The sequence below is a fragment of the Desmodus rotundus genome, chromosome 5 (assembly GCF_022682495.2).
Source record: "Desmodus rotundus isolate HL8 chromosome 5, HLdesRot8A.1, whole genome shotgun sequence".
Lineage (NCBI taxonomy): Eukaryota > Metazoa > Chordata > Mammalia > Chiroptera > Phyllostomidae > Desmodus > Desmodus rotundus.
The window spans coordinates 19,173,238-19,198,389 of NC_071391.1; positions in this window are offsets into that span (position 1 = coordinate 19,173,238).

Genomic DNA, 25,152 nt, shown 5'->3' on the forward strand with positions numbered 1-25,152 from the left:
ATGGGCATTCTTTCCTTGGTGCTTCTGCTCTTCTCCATGCTTGAAATGCCCAGTTCTCCACATCCGCCTTATTAGACGAGCCCTGCAACTGGTCCAGCTATTTGAGTGATGCTGTGTATAATCATGTGTAATTCAATGGCGAAGTGTTAACAAGCCTGCTTAACCACAGACTAAGCATCATCTTCCAATTATTCTATCAGTAACAGGTTAATGTTTTGATTACCTTCCTGTGTCCATATCGCAACGGTTCCAAATAAGCATGAGCAAGAGAGAGACTCAGAATAATCTCAATACTCCCTAAATCAGTAAAAAAAAAAATCATGCCCTGAGTTGTAAAAATTTAATTGCCTATACCTGACATTACTAAGTGTTAGGATAATCAAATGCATAATAGACATTCCGCAACTTCAAGAAACTCTAGTCTGAGAATAATAAGCACCTTTTCAAACATCTAAAATGCATAACATCAATTGTATGTAAGAATACTAGTGATTCACCAAACTAATTGACCACCAGCATCATTGAAACATTCCTACAACTTAAGAATCTCTTATGAATAATAGAGCTACTGAATCAGATGTTCAGGGATCCAATCTTCTTGTTTGTTTGCCTGTTTGTGTTTAAGATTTCCATGCAATTCTCACTATCAGCCTTTATCAAGGTTCAGGAACTTTTGGTTTAATGCCCTACCTATGACCTCCAATGACTGGTAATACAGCCAGCATGAGACAATGCACAGGACTTTGGGGATTATATAATGAGTTAGTTTAGTATTACAGACTTTTCAATGCCCTAAATACTACTGCATTCACTGTTTCTATGTGATTGTTATCACACGATGACACCACACAGCCTTAAAATCACAAAACTGTTTTCCCAGCAGACTTCTGCACCTACACTACACAATCTTGGTCAATTTTATTTTGTAATAGAATGTAGCGTTGGTGCCCATTATAAAATTAAATACTAAACTGTCACTTGTGATGTATGGTATTGTGTTCTATTGAAAACCAGTCCCTCTACCCTGTTTCCCCCTCCCCAGACCTAACCTAGGTCTTACTAATCACTAAGTAATGTATGTAGGTGCTGACTTATGTCTATCCTAAATCTTTTATCCCAAGAGCTGGGGATTTTAAGAATCAGAGTGTCTTTACTATTTCATAAAACATGCTTGATATTTTTTTACATTGTAAATAACCTCAAGGCACATGTCCATATTTTTCACATTTATAATAGTGGAGGAAGACTTATCATTTAAACTACTTAATTATCCTTTTTGTCCATTCTTGTCCTAAGGCCCTGTAAGGGAATATCTGCATCCATCCCTACTACGCTCCCCTCCAAGATCCTTGGGTTATAGTGAAGAGTCTTTACTTTTTAGATTGGCTCTTCATTTTTATACATTTTCAGAGAATATGTTTTCCTTTTTCTTCTCACACTTTGTCATGCTTTTGACTTGGATTTTCTGCTTCTTACTGACTCAAGTGAAATTTCCTTGCAAATGCAAAGAAAATGTCTATTAATTTACTTGAGACATTACTCAGAGTGTCCCACTTCTTAGTCCTTATCCCTCGCTATTGAAAACAGGCTCTGTAAACATTCTCTGATTCGCTGCTACCTTAGCAACTAACTTCAGTTACTCTTCTGAGTCAGTACATACGCACCTTCCCTCCGATGAGCAGTAATGGAACTTGCACAACAGTATGGTCTCGACACTCTCAAATCCCAGGCTAAGTCTTTAAAGCCTTGGTCACTTTTCTCGAAGCATCGTTTATTCAGAGACTACAAAAGACTTCATATTTTCTAACAAGACACTTCTTTTACTATTTCGCATCTGGCACACTTCTGGGATCTTAGTAGACTGTTCCAGTCACATTAAAAAAGTTTTCTCCCCTGAGATTGAAAGATCACCCCTGAAATTCTCTCAGTTCTCATTTCTGAACTGTTAGTAGAGTTTATGGGTAATACTTTTCCAATGTTTGCCATGAAATGTTGGCCCTCGCTTAAGTGGTGACACCATCAATTTGGCAGATAGGAGAATGCTGTTATATCTGCGGACTCTGATGATACCAGATTTTATACCGCTTTTTCTTCAGAAAGAGGCTCATGTCTTAGGATTTCAAGGTCTAAGCCTGAGGGAATAGCTGCAAAATGTACACATTTAGGCAGTTTCCTTTTCAATTATCTTCCTGAGGGTTACCAAAAAATCTTTTTTTTTCCCCCAGCAAGTTTAGCACTCCTAAAGACTTACCAGTCTTATCCAAATATGTTAGCTCTTTAAGTCCTCTTTGGTGATGCTAAAGCCTGGTTGCATGTTTATAAAGTTATACATTGGTATTAGAACTAACTCAGGGAATCCTCTGATGCGGGTGTACTGAGATGCTCGATTCATATAAAACATTGAGACCACAGTGTCAGAATTTGTTGATAAAGTCTGATGGAAATGAAGTCCACATGTTGATAACTGGGTTTATGGCACCTCTGTTTCCTGATTTTCCATGATTATGTTTCTCCTCCCAGGAGCCAGAGATAAGACCAAGTATTGTTTTTTCTCAACCACAGGTGGTCATAATATTATGTCATAGTTTCCCATTCATCTATTTTTTTAGTAAAGGAATGATAAAAAGTGGTGCAATGGAGACACATAGGGCTTTAGGATTTGCTGAACAAAAGCATCTCTCTATGGAATAAAGTGAATGAGGTCATCATCCGCTTGCTAATGTTATACATCTCCTAACGTGTGTCAAGCTAAACCTTACATGTATTGGTTAAGTCTCACAACAAACCTGTGAGGTTGGTACTGCTATTGTATCCCTATTATGTAGATAAAAAACTAAAGAAAAAAAAAGGTTAAGTGACTTGTCTAAGTTCATATGGCAAGCAAAGAATAGAGTCAAAATGCTAATCCAGGCAGTCAAATTCCAAACAGTTAGAGTAATGGTCACAGGACCACAGAACTAAATGTATGTGCCTGTGCCTGTGTGTGAGAGAGAGACTGTTGGCACGGGAAACATTAATCAGAATGTTTCAGGGTATGGACTGCTCTTACAGTGTTTATTAATCATCTTTCTCATCCTCATAAAGTGAAAAGAATTCCCTGTATTTCTTCTTTCGCATTACATTCTGTTTGAGACAAACAATTACCATGCAATTCATAAGAATAATGAATTCCTACATGGAAAAATTTATCATAATATGTGGCTTTGAAAGTATAAGCCATATAGTTTTAATGCAGTGTGAACCCATAGGTTGATACAAAATAGAAAGAGCCAAGTAAATGTAACAAATTAAAATAAATCATTAAATGAGAATCAAAGAGTAAAATATAATCTTTCATTTCTTTCTTAGCAGAGTGCTTTATACCACAAATGCAATTAATTTGAACTGAAAAGAGATTAATCAATTTCTATGCGCTTCAGGTTTTGCAACAATGACTGAATTGGAAAAAAAAAATCACATTCTCAAGAAAACATATCTCCTGTTTAACAATGTTCCAAGCTATCTGCTTACTGTGTTCGCACTGACCAGTGCTCTTTTTCAGCCACTTTCCTCGTCTCAGACACATCCATGATCACATAGACATGTGTGCAGGTGTGTGCACACACACAGCCACATTTGCCAGATGACGTTACTTAAATATTTCATAATAAATCCGCATGGTCTATAAGGGCTCTCACATACAGAGAGACAAGAAGAGGAAACAAATTGGACTTTACACACGTGGAGAGAAAGAAGTCACATTTAGCGTGCTTTGGAGGAGAGGGTAAAGTTACTGGACAAAATGCATTGAGTCATAAAAGTGCTCAGACTCAGTTTCCAAGGGACACGATGGAAGAAAGTGAAAACTTAAAGATGTGAAAATTAAAGTCATATTCTAGTTGTCTGAATAGAATACAAGTAAAAGAATTATTTCTTGGGTGGTGGTGAGGATGAAATTTGAAATTTGCGATACATCAAGACACTTAGCAAATATGCACCGCATCTTGACCAAGGCTCTCTTCTGTACACAGAGGTTGTCCCGGTGACCCACCAGTTTTCCCAAATAAATTTTGTGGCCAAACCTAACAAGACTTGAGATTTCCTCTTTCTTAAATTAATTGAATTCTGGGTGCATGTAGGTGGCTCAAGTCTAAAGCACATACGATGAACCTGAGGTGAAGAGCAAACCTAAACTAAGATTTCAATTTGCATCTTGTATGTATTATTATCACACTCTAGAACCTCTAAACTGAATACAGATGCTGATATACTACCTACAAAGACAGGGGGTACTTAATTCTTGCTGTTTGAATGAATCAATACTTTCTCAAACACTTTCTTACCAAACATATCTACCTTTCCTTATATTGTGTAGCCCAGTATTTTTAACATAGAGAATATTTTATCTCCTAGAAATTATGCTTTATAAAAATTTGAGCCCTAGCTGGTGTGGCTCAGTGGACTCAGTGCCGACCTGTGAACCAAAGGGTCGCTGGTTCAATTCCCAGTCAGGGCACGTACCTGGGCTGTGGTCCAGGTCCCCGGGAAGGGGCACGCAAGATGCAACCACACACTGATGTTTCTCTCCTTCTCTTTCTCCTTCCCTTACCCTCTCTCTAAATAAATAAATAAAACATTATAAAAATTGATTACTTACTATATCAAAACTATGCCATATATAATCTGTGATTTTTAATACATTAAAAGTTCACTAAGTCTTTTATCTTTTCATTTTCATGAATGGAATGAATGCTTTTAACCCTTTTAGTGTCTAATTTACAATGTGATAAGAGCTTTATATTTCAAAACTGATCTGAGCTTTATGCCATTGAGAACTGCATTTTCCAGTCTAGATGAAGAACAGATTAAAATCCATAAAGACTGTGTTTTCTATTTAAGGTGATTAGTTAGGTATTCATACAGAAAATTTACCTTCAGATTATCCACATAAGTATTTAAGTTAACAACCAGAAAACCCATTCCGTGGAGGTCTAATTAAAGATTGAGTTTGAAGAGATATCCGCAGCATAATGTTTTGTTCTCAGGTTCATACCACAGAACCACACGATTCCAAGGCTTTGTCCTTATCCATGCCCTTCTCCAAGTGGGGGGTGAACATTATGTTGAGAGTAAAATAAACTCAAGTCTTAACTGAAGATCAGGTGAAATATGCAGTTAAGTAGATCCAAGGGAAGTGGTCTCAGGTTTCATGGGGTTTCAAGTTTATAAACTGAGCCTGTAAATATAGGACCTAGAGGCTGACACAGATGTGAATTCAGTGCATTTCCACCATTACCCATTGCTTAAGTATAGTTTACTGAGTCCATTTATGCTGGAGGAGCTCTGTCCACCTCTGCGAGGCCCAATCTGGTAAGGCATTCTATCTGATACTGCCCATATTCTTGATCAAAATTTACTTACTGAGCCTTCTTCCTCCTTTTGTGCTTGAGTATCCACTCCTACCCTACCCCCTTTAGCCTTTTTCTTATGTCTTACAAAAGTTAGTGTTTAAAACATTTTATTGAGACTAACTTGACCAAAGCATTTACCAAGCAGCAAATGGGATTAAAAGAAAAGTTTCAATATTTCTGTTTTTCAGTCATCTTTTAGAGCCCTGGGAGAAGCTCAAGCAATGTTTCACATGGGCACCGGTTTTTGTAAAGTATGAAAAACTAAAATATTTTCAGATCTAATAAGATTGTTGCATCATTCCAATGTCCCCATTATGGATATTCCTTGAAAACATGGTGTTCAGAGCAGAACACATTATGGTCCCATGAGAAAAGAGGAGAGAAACATTATTACCTCCCTTATGGATGTCCTGTTTCTAGTTTTGTGGTCAAATAAAATGTGGGAATCACCTTAAAGTAACAGTTGGGAAATAGCCTAAATTTTTTTCCATGCCCTTCTAAGATCTTTTGTGAAATGTGTAGTTGGTTGGAGGGATCCTAGCAAAAGTCTTCTCATATATCCTTGTTAATTATCACCTATGGGGAAGTTCACTTGGCAAGGAACTCAGGGTGACCTATGGCCAACACGCACCAAAGAACTGAGACCCTCAATCCAAAACTGTCAGTGAAACGAATTCTTCCAAGAACCACATGCGCATAGAAGCTGACCTTGGAAGTTGAGCTTTCAGATGAAACCTTATTGCTGGCTGAGAATTTGACTGCAGTTATGTGACAGAACAAAGATATCCAGTTCAATTTTAATTTAGATAAACGATAAATACTTTTTTTTGTATGTTCCATAAAATATTTGAGATGAAACATCCTCCGAACCACTACTTTGTGGGGTAAATTCTTACCCAATAGTAAAGAGAAAACATATATCATCCCATTAAATTTTAGACCATTTCTAACCAATCAAATTTATTGTGGATCTTGAGCCTACTGTACAATATACTCTTTCCAATTTCTTATTCAAAAACTATTTTCTATGATCATATTAGTTAGTTAAAAATAATTTATTACAAAATAGTTGACAGTAGACACAATATGTCAATAGAGAACTGTATCTGTTGGCACAAATTAATTATATGAGTACAGTTTTGTTACTGAAATGTAGTCATTTAAATATGCATTTAATTTACTTTGTATCTTCTCAAATTTCTATAATTTCATTTTTAGAAAGATTGTATTTATTTATTTTTACAGAGAGGGAAAGAAGGGAGAAAGGGAGAGAAATGTCAATGTGTGGTTGCCTCTTGTATGCCCCCCTACTGGGGACCTGGCCCACAACCCAGGCATTCGCCAAGACTGGAAATGGAACCAGCAGCCTTTTGATTCACAGGCTGGCACTCAGCCACTGTGGCACACCAGCCAGGGCCAAACTTCTACAATTTTCTAAGAATGGACTCAAATTTTTCTAGAGTCTAGGTATATTTTGTCTAGTTGACCCACTTATAATCAGCATCAAAGATGATTTGTTCAACTTGTTTTGCATCATTATTTCTTCCTTGAGTTGCTGACAAATGTGAGAGGAGTAGACAACCAAGATAGACTCTTCCTCTTTTGAATATTAAAGTAATCGATCTGTAAAATATAGATTGAAAATAAGAATAGCAGTCATATACAATTAACCCTTGAACAACATAGAGTTATGAATGCAGACCTCTGTAGTGTCCAAAATCTGTGTATAACTTTTGACTCTCCAAAAGCTTAACTACTAATAGCTACTGTTGACCAGAAGCCTTACTGATAGCATAAACAGTTGATTAACATATTGTGTATGTTATATATATTACATACTGTTCTAAAAATAAACTAGAATAAAGAAAACTTTATTAAAAATTATAAGAGAAAATACATTTACAGCATTTACTGAAAAAATCTGCATATAAGTGTACCCACAGAGTTCAAATTCACGTTGTTCAAGGGTCCTCTGTGTTTCAATGTCTCAGATATTTTCAACACTCCATCAATATCATTAATGGTGGTTTAACAATCTTATTTGCAGTTATTTTTCCTTATCTGGTATCAAATTCCATTCTTCTTAGAGAAAGCCTATTGCAAGATGAGCTAGTTTAAAAAAAGGAAGGAAGGAAGGAAGGAAGGAAGGATGGAAGGAAGGAAGGAAGGAAGGAAGGGAGGGAGGGAGGAAGGAGAAAGATTTCATTTTTTTGTCTTTATTAACTTATCAGAAATTAGGTAAAATTTACTCAAACAAATTTAGGATTTGCTTTTCTTTACATATTAGATTTTATTTTTATCATTGTTTTTAAATAATTTCTTCATTTTATTCTTCTAGTAAAAGAGGAAACCTTATCCCAACTAATTTCTCCATCAGATTTTTTTGATAAAGTATGTTCTACCCTTTTATAAATTGTTCAAAGAACAGAGAATGGAAAACCAAATATATTAGAACTGTGATTCATATGCTATAAATCATTTAATTCATGAATCATTAACTTACTAACTAAACTGCATCATGAAATATATTTTTCTGCAATATCGTTGGAAAAATTTACATATGTGTTAATCAGATGTTAAACTAAATGTGAAAGAAAAGTAATCTCTGATAGCATTTGAAGAATAACCCAAGTGATGTTAAAATGAGAAAATTACTTCGAAACATATCTCTATAAGTATTTCTAGAAGTAGTTTATGATATTCAAACATTGGGGTGCATATAAGATTCAAGGGCAAGTTTTTAAATCCACATTCCAGGGCTCAATCTAGAGATGTTTACGCAGTTGCTCTGAAGAATGAGCCAGATATATAAATTCTTTTTTTTTATTGTTGTTTAACTACAATTGTCTCCATTTTCCCACCACCACTGTCCCCCGCACCACCCACCCCCACCTCCCATACTCAATCCTACACACCCATTGGTATTGTCCATGGGTCTTTTATCCATATTCCTTTATGACCTTTCCACTTCTTTCCCCCATTATGAACCAGATATATAGATTCTTAATCAATAACCAACAAGGGATTCATAGTGGTTAGCAAATTATTCATTTGGACAAACATGACTGCAAGGCTCATTCTTATGTGCTTTGGGATTCTAACCATTTTATTATTCTGTGTGTTTTGCGGAGTTCAATAAAATCAATAGTTGTCCTTTTTTCTAGTTTTTACATAACCCTTACCCCACTGGGATCTGATGGAACACTTGCTCATTGTAAGGTCTATAGAATCTAAAAGTCTACAGAATTTAAAGGTCTACTAATAACTGCCCAAGAATACTAATGACAATGTGGAGTCTTTTCCTATATTCTTCAGGTGGAGGTCGGTAGAAAAAGTCAGTCTAACATTTCATTCACAGATCTCTCTTCTCCAACACCTTTCTGCTCTGTTACTCACTGAAAAAGTTACAACACGTTTTTGCACTTACTCTGTCACTTTCCAATACTATTTTCAAAACATTCCCATTCTACTTTTTTTCTGAATGCTCTGCTCCTCTGAAGCTCATACCCTCAGCCATTCTCCACGAGGACATCATATGAGATCATTAAATTTCACTCACTAAAAAGGCTGCTACTGGACTCCCACTATTCTTATATATCCCCCAAAGCTACCCACAGCATGGCTGGGGTCCGTGGCTGCATGACTAACTTATCTGGGACTGCATCTTGTCACAGCATTAATCATGAGTCCACCCCCCCTCTCATACACACAGTTCCACTCTGAGGTTCCAGGACCTGTCAATACCTGAGATGCTATCTGGGTGGAATTCTGACGCCTTTCTATCTGGACAGAAAGGCTTATGCTAACAATCTTCATGTTTCATGCTCTAAAGATCAAAATCTATAAAATAATGATAAAATTTGAGAAATATAAATAAAACAGAGGTGAGTTAGGCTGCAAAAAAAGATGAAAGTATAATGTACCAGTGAATAAGTATTCTCAATAATCCTAAAAATAAATACTTCTTATTTAATACTGGTGTTATCAAAGAGTATTCTTATCTTATTTTCTTTTAAATTATTAAAATTTAGTTTTATGGCACACCTTGGAGAATATGCTACATGCATTGAAAAGATTATATATTATGTATTTGTTCAATATAAATGTCTTGAAATTCCAAATATACTATAATAGATGTTCTCAAAGATGGAATCACACTTTAAAAAAAATTCTAAGTGAAAGTTTCCATCCTTTGAGAGTTTTGTTTTCAACTTTGCTTAAGAGCCTAAATGAGTAGATTCAAAGTCAAGATCTTTCATTTTCTCAAGATAGTAGTAAAAAGTCTAGTAAACCATAATTCTTCACAATCAAGTACAGAAATAATTGAAGAACAATCTTCAAACATGTAGTTAGAGAGCTTCACAATTATGAAGCAGTCATTGTCATCTAATGGCCGGCCTGATTCTTTACATGCATTAACTTACCTCCTCACACCTCCAGTCACCTATTCGATATTTTCCCATGAATGTCTCACTGATGTTTTGAATTTTACACACCTAAAGTGTTTGAATTACATAACTAAACCTTTCTCCCTCATCCCCCATTTCCTATATCCTTAAATGATACCACAATTAACTAAATATTTATGGCATCATTCTAAAGGTCAACAGCCCTCTCCCAGTAAATATTACAATAAGTAGAGATTTTAAGTTTCAGAAAGGATATAAACAATTTGAACTTCAGGATCACCAGCTGAACTAATTCACACATTAAACATGCAACAGGCATCCATCTCATACACAGTTGCTGAGCAAGTGCAGCTTTTCACAAAGATCAAATACTGAACAATTACTATTTTCAAAAGTCCTAGAACAGACGAAGGTAACCTACTGTAATGACAATTAGACCAGTGTTTCTCACTCCTCTCACAGAGGCGGTATTGACCAGAAGGGGTGGCGAGAAAACAGTCTGGGTTAAAGGACAGGTTGTATATCTAGGTTGCTTGGTACAACTCACAGGCACATGCAGATCTCATACCATAGAAATGTACAGTTAAAAACCTCTATGATCCTATTAACCAAGTGTCCCCCTAGTAAAGTTAATAAAAGTTTGTAAAAAGCATAAACATAAACAATAAAACTCAATTTTATTGTATATTTATAACACAGCTGTGTAAAATGGAACTGCCTTTGTTAAAGGCAGCCTTGAGGTGTGTACCTCTTCTGCTACTTTGGAGCTACTTAATTCTTCTACTGCTACTTCTTAATTCTACTGCTTCTACTACTTAATTCTTATCTGTACTACTTCTTATACTACTTCTTACAAACTTATATCATTGGCAAAAGGCAAATGTTTCCTCCTTTGTTAAAAAGCAGGAGTTATTTTTTATTAATCTACTGATTTTTTTTCTGAATTGTTGACCTTTTGATAGAGAAACACATACATTTTTCTTCTCCTTAATTTATTTTAAGTCCACCCTATTTTCTTAGAAACCTATTATGTGCTAACTCATTATTAGGTATGAGTAATTCAGTCATAAATTAGACAATTTCACTGCCCACAAAGAGTTGATAGTCCAAATATCAACTCTTTAGTCCAATAGCATATAAATATGTTATTAGTAAATGGAAATAAAGATCATCCATGCAACAATAACAACAACAAAATATTAATCTTACCTAACTGTTAGAGAATGCTAATAATTACAAAAAATAACATACTGATGTCCAGTCATATCCCTGGCAATGATTAATTTCTCTTTGTTAGGTTGAGGTACACTTTTAGATAAAGCCAGCTTTCTACAACCAGAAAGACTATACACCTGGGTCAACTGAATAGTCCTATAAAGTCAGGCATTTGATGGTTAGTGTTGGGTAACTAAGTTGTCAATGACTAAGAAGGATCTTTCCAGTGTAATAGTTATCTTGTCATAGTTTCTTCTTTGGCAGAAGAAGACATGCAAATCCTAGGTCAGAGACAAAGGACTGTAACTCACAGAAATACTATGAGAAAAGTATCAGCGTTTTAATATCCTGGGTCCCTGGGTCTCAATTTCTGCAGGACAACACAAAGAGAGCCGCACAGTGGGTCGAGGTCCCGGAGAGGAGCCCTGAGCATAAGAAATCTGAATCTTACCAAAGAGTCAGGAAGCATGTGTATTCTGCACAGCAGAGAGAGTGGGACTGTGTTGAGAATACTGGGTAGTGGGATAGCATGCGCTGTCTTTGCTCCAGGGAAAGACACTTTATCTTTAAGCTGATCAGTATACAAACACTCTTTGTAAAGATGGTGTAAAATAAAATCCATTAATGCCCCTTTTCACAAATGATGCATAAATACAAAAGATTCATGGAGAATATTTTTCCGAAATACATTACACATGACCCCGGATGGCTTTGAAAATCCATTCTTATATTGGCCATGGTATTTAAGTAGCTGTACTTCAGCGTTTTGGAATCACCCTCTCTGACATCTGTCATTGCAGATTGTTCTAAAAGTGGACTTTCTTTCCAGGCAGACAAATGGGTTTTCAAACAATGCTCACTGTCAGGTAACAGGTAACAGTGTATTACTGTCATATCATCTGAAAAGGGTCCTTAACATCGTATAATTCACCACAGGTGCCAAACTGTCGTCCAAACATTGGTATCATCAAATGTCGGTGCCCTAAATTTACGCTGAGCTGAATTCATAGCCTCCCTAATTTCTATGGATTTTGCTAATAACTCTAGAGATGAGATCAATACAAGGTCATATAAATTTAATTGAAATTATTTTTCCAAATGTGAACTGTTAATTCAAATATTTATATGCCCTTATTTTCTTAGACACTATTTTAATTTGAGTACAGTTCCTTGCATACAATTTTAGTTTTAGTAATTAGAATGATTCTCATATATTTATGTCAAGATGACTCAACCTTTTTTTAATTCATTCATTCAGCACATAGTTATTGTTTTCTTGCTATCTGTCTAGGGCTACAGTAGATATAAAATAAACAGACATTGACTTCAATGTTCAGTTTATTTTAAAGGCACCTATTACAGAAATTGGAAATTAGAATTAAGCGCAATGAGTCCTTTGCTAGAAGTGAGCACAGGTGTCAAGGGGATTGAAGGAGGCTCACCTAGTATCCGACCTGTCAGATACTATTTCTGCATAGAGATTTGTTGGAAGATTAGATAGACAGATAATATAGGAAGAAAATCCTGATTGAACAAACATCAAGTGTGAAAACATGCAGTTGTATAGTAAGTATGGAGCCTTTGCACATATTCAAGTAGTTTGTTTTTACTGGAAAGCAGGATATATATATACACACCATACATAGGGATCTTGCCAAGTATTCCAGGAGTTTGTAATTTACTTCAAATTTAACTTGAGTGTAATAAGAACTCCAGAGTGCTTGCTAGATGCAGAGAGTAGCATGCTACTTGGGTGCGACTGAACAAATCTGAGGATGTATTAGAAAACTAAGGTGAGGGGGTTGTGATGAAGCTGAAAACTGCAGACATGTATAAACCGAGTTAGAAGTGAGAAGTGAGGGTGCAAAATGGTGCATTCACTTGGAAAACAGTATGATAGTTCTTTAACTGGTGAAACAAAGTTACCACCTGACCCAACAATTACACTACTACTTATAAATGCAATATAAATGATAACATATGTCTACAAGAAAGCTTTGACACAAATGATTATAGCAGCATTAATTATAATAGGCCAATGGCCATCTGCCAATGAATGGATAAATCAAATTTGGGGTATTCAGGAAATGTAATATCATCTGACAATTAAAAAGGAACAGAGAACTAGGATATGCAACCCCTTGGTAGAGCCTTGCAAACATTATGCTGACTGAAAGAGAATATCACAGAAGCCTAAGCATTATGTGGTTTAATTCATATGAAAATCTAGAATAGGAAAATATATGGAGACAAAAAGCAGATTGGTGTTGGCTTAGGGCTGGGAGAGGGTAAATGAATAGGTGGGTGATAAATTGCATAATGTTTATTTTTAGGTGGTGAGAATGTTTTAAAATTTATGGGAAGATAGTTGCATATATCTGTGAATATATTAAAATTCATTGAAGTGTACACTTTAAGTGGGTGAATTACATGGTAAGTGAATTACATCTCAATAAATCTGTTTAAAAAGAAAAAAGCAGTGATGAGAAACTGAATAAAGGCAATAGCACTAATAATGAAGAGGAAGGGGTTGAGAAAGCTGACAGATATAAAGGGATTCATGGCCAGATGAATTTCTTGGCTGACAAGAGGTTAGGGTGGGAGAATGACTGAAAAGAGAAAAGAATAAGAAAATACCTTGGTTATTGTTTTGAGAAGTAACAGATGATGGTGATTCCAATTATTGAAAAAATATCTAGGGGAATATTGTACATATTTAGAGGTAACATAATAATATATAAATGACTCTCTGGTTTACATGTTAAATTTAAGCTGCTTGTGTGATATGGAAGATCTGTGTGGAAAAAGCCCAGCCATTTTTAATATAATGAGAACAGTTTGCATGACATCCATGTAACCTGGAAGCCAACGAACATGGACTGGAATGCATGTGAGTGAACAATGATGACTTCACTGTTCTAGTCATTGGGGCGGTAGATACCACTGAGTGAGCACGTGTACTGTGTGGTCCTCATGAAATCATAATAGAAGCCCCAAAGTACAAAACAGACAAAGTACCTACTGTGTTCAAGGCCAATCACGCAAGAATGAAATTCTAGCTGTTTATATCCGTCTTATAGTGAGTCACTGATTTGCTCATTGCAATCTTCTTGGACTCAGACATCACCATGTGAAAAAAAAAAAAACCTTTTTTTTACTTAGGAGAGAAATGATGCTTCAATTAAAGATCATTCAAAGAAGCAGAACCACAAGGAGTATTACACAATGAAAGATTTATTAGAGGCATCAGACCTCCCCAGTTGTGGGGGAAGTCTGAGATCAAGGGGTTGGCAGGGACACACCCCCTCTCAAGGTGTCAGGGAAGGATCTTTTCCAAGCTTCTCATAGATCAGATAGATCTATCGACTGGGTCAGCATTACTCAAATCTTTACATGGTGCTCTCCCTGTATGCACCTCTGTGTCCAAATTTCCTCTTCATAAGGATACTGGCCTTATCGAATTAGGGGTCCGCCCTACTCCTGTATGACATCATCTTATCCAGTTACATCTGCCACAGCCTTATCTCCAAATAAGGTTATATTCTTGAGGGACTTGAGGTTAGGACTTCAATATGTTCATTTGAGTAATGTTACTCAACCTACATCATGTGTGGGGAGACATGAAATTATCTAGCAAGAGTTCATTTAACAATACAGGACACAAGAAATGGTTCCTGGACCTGAGCGGGAGAGATGGTATCTGAACAACATAGAGGATGTTCATGTAACTGGACAAAAAAAAACACGAGATGGTGAAACCTCTTCTCTATTGATCATCATAACTGTTCATTAAAAAATCAATACGCTTCCCATGGGCCAATGGGTTGTACAACAAATTGGCAAATGACACTATTTCTATAGATAGAGACCCGATTAAAACTTATGTTTTTTGAAATCCATATACACAGAGCACACAGTCCTGATAATATCCTTTATATTTTCCCCACATTTAAAATTTTATTCTTATTTTTTAACATCAACTAATGTATGGTTTTTGTTTGTTTTGTTCACTGTCAGTTTGCAGGAAAACTTTGGAGCGAATACTTGCAACATGTGCTGTGTTTGACACTTTTTAACTAGATGACCAGAGTTAGTTTGTTCTGAGCTCATTTAAATGCATTTAATTATCAGCCTATTTTTAGCTCCAAAAATATTATTACAGAATAAGCGATTACATGAAAAAAAATAGAATCAATACTTCACAGAAGAAATGTATTTAATTGATTATACAAAATTACAGTATAGTTTTCACCATTCTCTTTCAGATACATGTGGCTCAGAAATAGCTTCTTAATTAAATATTGAGCAATAGTACCGGCAGGAAAGTGACAATGTGCTGGAAGACAGTTACTGGACCAGAACTTTTCCTCTTTTTTTTAGTCTAAATTTTAAATTTGGGGTAACGGAGGAATCAGCAAGATTACAAAATGTGTTAGATTCTCATTTAATAATATTTAGTTACCTCAAGTATAATGACTAATGGTTTAGAAAAATACAGTATACATTGTTTCAGTCTTTATTTTAAATTGTTTAAACTTATTAGTCACTACTTCTGACCCTATAATTACAATTGAAATCACAGTTAAGATGACAGCATTACCCTTTTGTTTAGAGATAGTTATACTCCACAAAGTGTATAATAATAAATTTCTATAACGAACTGTAAATCAAATTTGATGTTTTAAGGAATCCAGTGGTAAATGTGTTTGCTATTTCAACAGTTTATTTTCTCTCTTACTAATGTATCTTTTGTGGAAAACTATGGGGAACTGTTCCAAGCATGGGAAATGTGGCCCAGCCCCCACTCAGAAAAGCCAGTGGGGAGCGAGGTTGGCGGGCAGGACCCACGCCCACGGACAGGTTCTCCCGTGGGGAATCAGGCCTGCATTGTACATAGGCTGCTATGAGGCTTGCTTTTTGCTAAAACTCCCTTGCCCTGAAGTTTACTGCTATCATTAAAGTAACTTCCTAAAATCTATGCTGAAGCTTCCAAGGACCAGTGTAACCCGTTTAACCACTTTTCCCTTTACATTTGCAAATATCCTTCCACTTTTATGTAATTGGCAACACCCTCTCCTTTGTTTTCTGTAACCTACTAAAGCGAACGGGTGCATAGTGAATGAGGATCATCCTCAGTGTAATGTGCCCAGAAAAGCAATAAAAGCCTGTCAAGGCAAGGGTCAGGGGGTTCTCCTCTTGAGAGAGCGGCTGCACAGTCCCTTTCCCTCCACAGGACTCGGCAGTCCGTGTGTATTTGTCTATTGCAGCCACAATACCGGATCCTACAGGCCAGGATCCGCATCAGAAAACTAGAATTTTATTTATTGCATTTGCTTAAAGGGAAATAACCTCTAATCACCAACTTTTAAAAGTGTACTTGATTATTTCCTAGACCCTTGAAATTATGATACATACAATGTCCTGTGGAAAGGTCATTGATGAGGAAAGGTCATTTGTAAGCCATTAGACATACAAATCTCTTTGAATGATCAAAAAAGTATATTTTTTTCTGAAGGGTACTCAAAGCTATGGGAAGATTTTCATTATGTGGAATGTCAATTAAAAAATGGATAAGAAATTATCACATATGGTTTAGGTATCCAGTTTGAATTTTTCTACATTTCCAAGAATAAATATCACTTTGAAATGAAGAAAATTTCTTCCTGTCTTTATAAAAGTTAAACAATCTATTTTTAATGAAAGTATAATTCCTCTTAAAGTAATGTTTATATAAGATTAGTGTGTGCTTAAATGGCCAGTTTAAAATGGAGAAAAACCTCACCAGGTTTTTGAGCAATTTTAGTCCCTGACGTAGAGCTTGTTGACAGACGCCTCATAGAGAGTAATTCTGGCGTCTTGCGTGAGCTGAGAACAGCATTTGGAATGTCTAAGTGTGTACAAATTGAGAAAGTTCAAGTTGACAAGATGCTTGATGACATGTCAAGAAATATTTGCAAATATTTCTGGTGTCAGCACAATTCAGATCAAGTAAGAATTCGTCTGGCGCAAAACCATTTATATGTAAACTAGTAAATAAGGCGGAAGGAGAGGAAAGACATGACAGGAGCTTTGTCACCCACGGCTGAATTTCCAAATAGTCATCCAATGTCCTGCGCTAAGTGATCGCTTGTCATAGAATTAGAAAACAACAACAACAAAACAGAACACTGTTGCAGCCAGAGGAGGCACAATGATTGTGTAATTAAATATAATAGACCATCATCTAGAGTAGATTCTCTAGTGAGTTCATTATTTGTGAGCCCAGTACCCATTTTGGGTGTAGGAGTGTCATGTGCTCAAATTTGATTAAACTTGCTTCAACTTAGTCATTGACACTAATAGGATTCCTCTTGCTACTCTTGTTTCTTAATTAAATCGACTGGAATGGGGTTTGACATTTAATGACAGATATCTTTTTTTTTGTCATTTATAGGCCATTTTATTATTTTATTATTTTATTGTTGTTGAAGTACCGTTGTCTGAATTTACCCCCCTCTACTCTCCCCCACCCCAGCCATCCCCCACTCCCTCCCAACACCGTATTTTATTGAAGAGGCTATTTTTACTTCATTGTATGTTCATGCCCCTTTATAAAATATTAATTGACCATAGAGACTTGGGCTTATTTCTGGGTTTTCTACTTTATGACAGCACAAATGGAACTGGAGAGCATTATGCTAAGTGAAATAAACCAGTCAGTGAAAGACAACTTCCATATGATCTCACCTATAAGCGGAATCTAATGAACAAAATACTCTAACAAACAAAATAGAGCCACAGGCAGGGACACACAGAACAGACTGACAGTGACCAGAGGGGAGGGGGGCGGATAATGGTGAAAAGAAGGGGAAGGGACTAGACAAAGAATGTGTATGAAGGACCCACAGACATGGACAACAGGGTGGGAATTGACTGTGGGAGTGGGGGGTGGGATGGTCAGAGGAGGGCAACGGGGACAAAATTGAGACAACTGGAATAGAACAGTAAAAAATTATTAAAATATTTAAGTAAATACATTTTAGACTTTAGGGTAGAATAGTCTTTTTTAAGTAATCACAAAAGTGTTAACTACAAAATCAATACTGTTAATTTTGAAAAACAAACAAATAAACACTAATTCCTCCTATAAACACTTATGCACAGCCCAGTATATACAAATATGTGTCTAAGGTATGCTTTTATGACAAAATAATACAAAACACTGGCTTAAAGAACATAATTTTCAATTATGCTAGAAGATTTTTCTTCATCGCCCTCCCTTTGGAGCCAGGATGATATGATACCCATTATTTCCAAATTTTTAAGTCACCATAGCAGAGGAAAAAAAGAGAGCTGAAGAGCTGGCATCAGGAATTAAATATTTTAACCCTGAAATCACTACATGAAGAAGTCCTGGATAGTCGAATTGAGGATAAGAAATCTCATTAACCAAACATGAGTCAGCCCAGTTTTCCAAACTAAAATTTCAGACATGTGAGTGAACCAAGCAAAGAACAGCAAAGCCAACCTGAGGCTGAGCACAGAGATACAAGGGAGCCCTTCTGAGATCAAAAAGACCACCCAGCTGAGCCCATCTAAATCACAAATTCATGTAGTCATGAGCTAAGCAAGTGTTGGTTTGAGCCATTAATTTGTGGGCAGTTTGTTTCACAGCAATAGCTAAATGATACACGGACAAATGCAGCTACAAAGGAACCAGTAAACGCAATAATATATTGTACCCAGAAGATGAAGAGCAAGAAAACTTTGGCAAATAGATTTAATGACTATCATGCAAAGGCTGTGCTCAGCACCTTGGAGGCACAACAAAGTTAAAGACAGAGTTCCTTGGCCTCAGAAGTTACATAATTTGGGGTGAGAGACAATATAATACTAAACAGAATATAATATGGTCATACACAGAATTACCTCAATTGATCAGGAAGATGGATCCATGTTTTAGAAAATTTTCTTTAGCCTTTCTTTAATGATTAGTCTGCTAGCAACAAATTATTTTAGTTTTCCTTCACTTGAGAATGTCTTGTTTTCCCCTGTATTCCTGAAGGATATTTTGACCAGATACAGACTATGCAGTTGACAGTACTTTTCTTTCAGCTTTTAAAAAATGCCACGCAACTTCCTTCTAGTCTCCATGGTTTCAGATGAGAAATTTGCTGTCATTCTAATTGCACCTCCCTAAAGGTAAAATGCTGTTTTTCTCTGGCTGCTTAAAAAAATTTTTTGTGTGTCTTTAAATTTTAGAAGTTTAGTTATGGGATGCATTGGCATGAATTTCTTTGGGTTTAGCCCATCTAGGGTTCACCCAGCTTCTTAAATCTGTAGAGGTACAGTTGCCTGCTTACCTTGCTGACATCAGCGTTGGGGAAAGAGGAGTGTTTACTAGACCCAACCTGCACTGCCTTCTTCATTCTCGTTGCTGCTGGATGGGGCAAGTGGCAGCTCCGCTCATGTCTGTACCCAGCTGACACTACCTTAGTGAGGAATCAAAGTACTTCTGGCTTCTACCAGGTGAGGAACCAAAGGTCAGTTCCCTTGTCTGCACTCTCACTGCCCCCAAAACACACTGTCCTGGAAGGAAAATCAGAACCTCATATGGTTACACCAGGCAAAGGTCAGACGATCATGTCCCCGTTAGCCTTGAGATATCATTTGGCAGGGGAGTTGCAGTACATGCCTGTGTTCATGGAGTGGGCGTTCTCTCATGACGCAAGGAAATTGTATGGGTGAGTGCAGCTTTTCCTTTGGGGTTTAGCTGAAATAGGGCAGCTTTGTTTGTTTGGTTTTTATTGTCATTGTTTCAGGCTACTCTTTTAGCTAGGGGAATCAAGAGCTCTGCTTAGAGCTGTGTGTGTGTGTGTGTGTGTGTGTGCATGTTTGCTGGTTTTTCCAGGTTGTAGGTTTCTGCAGTGCCCTATCCAGAACTTGTGGGAGACAATAAGGAAACCCAGAGAATGCACTGAAGTTCTATTTTCCAAGTAATGAGGTCCTTAGGCAGGCCACCTTTTTCTTTTTATCACCTTTCAAAGTCCTCCTATGTTTGTTTTATTGTGTTCAAGTTTTCTGTGTGACTGGGAGGACCTGGAGGAAAGGGCTCGTGGCAGAACAGGGAGTTGCAGATGTCTTCTAACTCTGGCTGGTGAGATACGGCCACGTGCACAGGTAAGTAAGGAGTCATATACTCTGAGAAGAACCTGTGCCTTAGTGTGAGTGGGTTTTCTGAGAGTATCCTGTGAGGGATGCTACTCCAAATATGAACAAAGGGTGGAGGGATTGAGAATGTAGAGCTTGGGAATGGTGAACAGTCTGGGGAAAACGGAGGAGAATCCTGTGAGAGGTCCCTCCTACCCCCTTGCTGAACGCTGCCTACTGAAGGCTACTTAGTGAATCTAGCAAAATGGAGCTGCTGGAGATTGGGTGCCTGAAGCAGCCCCCAGGAAGGGATGGAGTAAGAAATACTATATAAATATCCCAGCTTCTTCACCCCCAGTTGGGATAACTGATGCAAATTTCCCACTGTATTCAATGGTTTTAGAGAGGTCTCTAAAGGAACTGAGCTCTAGTTTTCCACAGTGAACGGTGAAACCTCACACAGCACCTTCTTCATTCCCAGCTCCACTTTGCATTTTAGAAAACTTGGTAATCTATGTATAACTCCATGATACATAGAAAAGTCTACCTGTAATACTATTCACCCTGAAATTAAATGCTACAATATCCATTTCCTCGTCTGCTACATACAAAACAAAGATGATGCATATGAAAACATTTAAATATGTATTCGCTTTAAGACATTTTCTAATCTTTGAAATATTTGAAGGAAACCTGGAAGCTAAAAAGGCAGAGCTGGGAATCCCTGGCTTGAAGAATGTTTTCTTATAATCAGTTATTTGTAGTGTAAAATTTTAGGATATTTACCTGATATAATAAGGTTATTTATTACATTTCTGTATATTTCTACTGAGATTCAAATCAAGGAAGTTAGATTGCCACTTATATGTTAAAACATCCCTGGGGGCTCTTTTCTCTCAAATATGCAACCAACAAACAGTTAAAATAGCCTAAGATGTAATAGCCCTGTGACATAAAATCCACATTTGCGTATTCACTGTTTGAACCAGCATATAAATCCTGTGGGACTCAAGTTATTCCCTAACTTTATTATTTTACAATATAATGAATAAAGTTAAAGGATGGGTTGAAAGATAAAATTTACCATTTCAGGATCTCATGATAATAGACACATTACTTCATCATTAGGAGCCTCAACTTCTTCATCTTTAAAACAAGAATGGTCAATTTTCCCTGCCTGCCTCTCAGAAGTGTTACACACCGGAAATAAGGTGGCTTATATAAGTATAGTTTCTAGAATACAAAGAGTTCCTATAGAACTCATTCTTATCATTGATAGAAAAATTACTGTTAAGATGACTTCTGCAAATGTCAGCTGGAATACTCAAGCCTTCTCTCAGGCTTACTGTTTTCTATCTGAATTCCATTTACACTGGCCAAGATGTCACTCACAGACTTCAAAAACCTCTATTTATGAAACTAAAAGTTTGATAACTCTAACATATAAATCTAGAAAAGGTAAGTGGTAGATTCATCAGCTACGGTACCATGATGTGAAATTCATTGAGATGTCAAACAAACGTGAATTTTCTCTTCGGCTTTATTGTCTAGGACACCAAGAAGACTTTAGACTGACAGTTGTGTTTACAATTTCAGAAAAAATACATATGTTTCAGAACATTTAGACCTCTGGCCCCAGTCATGGTTGTGCTAACTCAGGCAATTACACAGGAGAACACTTTGTGATAGATTGGTCGTTCAGGAAGATGAAAAAAAATTCCCTGTACTCCTAAGTTATTGGAGGTCCATTAGAAAGAACAAAGATTTGGGGATCACACTGCCCCAGTTTCAAATCCTTCCCCTATGAGTTACAACTTCTGTGAGCTTAAGCCATAAAATTTTCAAACTATCTCCATTTCATTGTTATTGTCTGTAACACATGATTGAAAAAAATTTTGTTATTGTTTGTGGTATGCAGTAACTAAAATATCATTAAACTATGTCCCTTAGCTCTTGCTGACAATAATTAAAATCTTTATAAGTTTCTTACTAGTTATGCACACGTTTGTTTGTATGAGCTGAACTTACAGGCAAATATTGCTACATTAAATTTACCTAATTAATTCACACTACAAGCATTCTTACTGCCTTCTAACTTTTTTCTATATGAATTCTATGCCCCAAATTTATATATGAAATATTTATATGTGTGCTTCTTTGAATGAACAATACATTCATTTTATGACTGGATATATATATATATATATATATATATAAAATGAATTCATATATACACACACACATATATGTTTAATGTAATTCATTAGTCAATGTCATTGTGAAGGTCCCTACGAATTCTGACTAGCTCTCTTTTCCTCAGGCTTTCTTGCCTTTTTCTTATGGCAACCAGGCCTCCTGGTGATGGAAGACAACCTCGGAAACATGCAATTAAACACATTTTGGATACAAAGGCATAGTCTGCTATTTAGAACAAATCTATCATTTCAATAGCATGAGTTTCCAATTGACAAAATCTTCTCAACTCAATGGAGGGAAAATATGTGTTTTCAGCAGGCCACAGAATCCACAACCCAAAGCTTTAACAGCAACTTTTGTGCCACCTGCCAAATTTCGAGTTGATGGCATGGGGCCCACCTCTCAGCTCTCTGCACACCTTGACATGATCAGGATCTGGATTTCTGCCATGCTTTTGGTGGCAGTGATTTCATTTTAGGTCCTATGAAGACTGGGAAATTAATGAAATTGTGGTAGAGAAACTGAACATCAATTTAGATAATGCAAAGTCTTCTAATGCAACTGTGTTTACATACTTCTGTATTCCTTCAATATACTTTTGTTTGTACCTAAGTTATGAAGAGTTTGTTTTAACCACATGCCTAAAAGAAAGTTACAAATATTAACAGATTCAACACACAGCAAGAAGGAATTTGGTGCAATGTAATAATTGTCGCGTTTTCTTCTGACATATGTGTACCAGCCCAGGAGAGTAAATGCATACCCCGTGAGATCAAATGCCCCATCTTAGAGCAAACCAGATAGAGAACAAACATTCTTTGAAGTTGCCTTTTCATGTTAAAATTTTCATACTTTTTGCATTCTACTCCATAACACACCCTTGCTTATTTTAATATAAAAGCAATATTTCCCTAAATCTTAAAACTAAATTGATGCTCCAAGATTTACAATGTTTGAGTCAGTATAGTGGTTATGATTATGGATTCTGCAGTGGGACTGCTTATTTCAAATGCCATCACCATTTCCCTCCAGCTCTGTGACTTTGGGCACATTGCTTTAACATCTCTATCCTAGTTTTTTCACCTGTAGAATGGATAGTATGTTACCTATTGTGATACGAGTTATTACTAGTTTTGTTTTTAAAGATGCTGCCACACTTTTAGATCCTTGGATAACGTGTCAAAATTTGAGAAAGATAAGTAGTATAAAATTCTAGTGCATGAAATAAGAATTCTTATTACAGAATAATGTATAATAGAAAATATATGTATGTCAGCTGTCCTTATTTCTACTCATATGTGAATCTCTGATTTAACCCTAGTAAAGGGGCTTAATAATGGGCAATGTTATCTATCTATTTAATGGGCACTTCTGCGGAAAAGGATCATGAAAGGTGTGAATATTTCAGAGAGCTAACCAGTATATTTGGAAGTTGGCTTCATTGTTTGGACACTCATACTTAATTCTCTAGGAAATTAAAAGAAAATTTTACCTTGTCAAATTTGATGGATTGTTTTCAACATTCAAATCTCCAAAGAGCTTGAAGTGTTTTTCTCCTTAAAAAAAAAAAAGGACCTAATGAACACGTCTGGAACATTCTACCCAACAACAGCATAATATATCTTCTTCACAAATATATAAGAAACTTTCTCCAGGGTGGACCATAATCTAGGCCATAAATCAAATTTCAGGAAACTTAAAATAATATCAATAATATAAATTATGTTCTCCAGCATCAGTGGAATAGAATTAGGAATCAATCAGAGAAAGTAATTTGAGAAATTCACAAATATGGTGAAATTAAACATCAAACTCCTATATTACCAATGGATCAAAATAATCAAAAGGCAACTTAGAAAATATCTTGATATGAATGAAAATGAAGACACAAAATACCAAAACTCATGGAACACAGCTAAAGAGTGTTTGGAGAGAAACTTACACGTGCAGAGGCCTACATTACAAAAGAACGAAGATCTCAAATCAATGATACCACCTTCCATCATAAGAAAAAGAAGATCAAACTAAACTTAAAATAAGCAGAAGGAAGAAACTAATAAAGACTAGAGCAGACATTAATGGTGTAGAAAACAGAAAAAACTAGAGAAAAACAACATAACAAAATCTGGTTATCTGGAAAGATCAACAGAATTATTCAAGCTTTAGCTTGATTGACCAAATTAAAAGAACAGAATTAAGTTACTAGAATCAGGAATAAAAGGAGGGACATTACTATAAACCTTACACAAATTGGGAAGGTTATAAACAAATGCTATGAACAATTGCATAACAATACATTAGTTTAGATGCAATGGACAAATTCCTAGAAAGACATGGACTACCATAACTGACTCAAGAAGAAAAAAAATCCATCTAAATAAAAATTCTGAGGATCCGTGAATATAACAGTAGAATTTTAAACATTTTCCAGGAAGTTTACATGATACAAGATGACAAAAATCAATCATATTTCCTTACATTGAAAATGTAATTAAGAAAATAATCCTAATTATAATATCATTATTAGTGGAAATACTAAATGTTTCAGCCACTTTGCAAAACAGTCTATAATTTCCTCAAATAGTAAATCATGACTCAGCATTTCCAATCCTATGCATATACCCGAGAGAAATGAAAACATACATCCTCACAAAAACTTACACATGAGTGTTTAGAGTAGTATTATTCACAATAGCTAATTGGTAGAAACTACTCAAATGTCTATCATCTGATGAATGAATAAATAATATGTGTTTTTAATATTTTAATGACATAGGAAAGACCCCTATTACAGAAAAATTTCAAACTTGTGT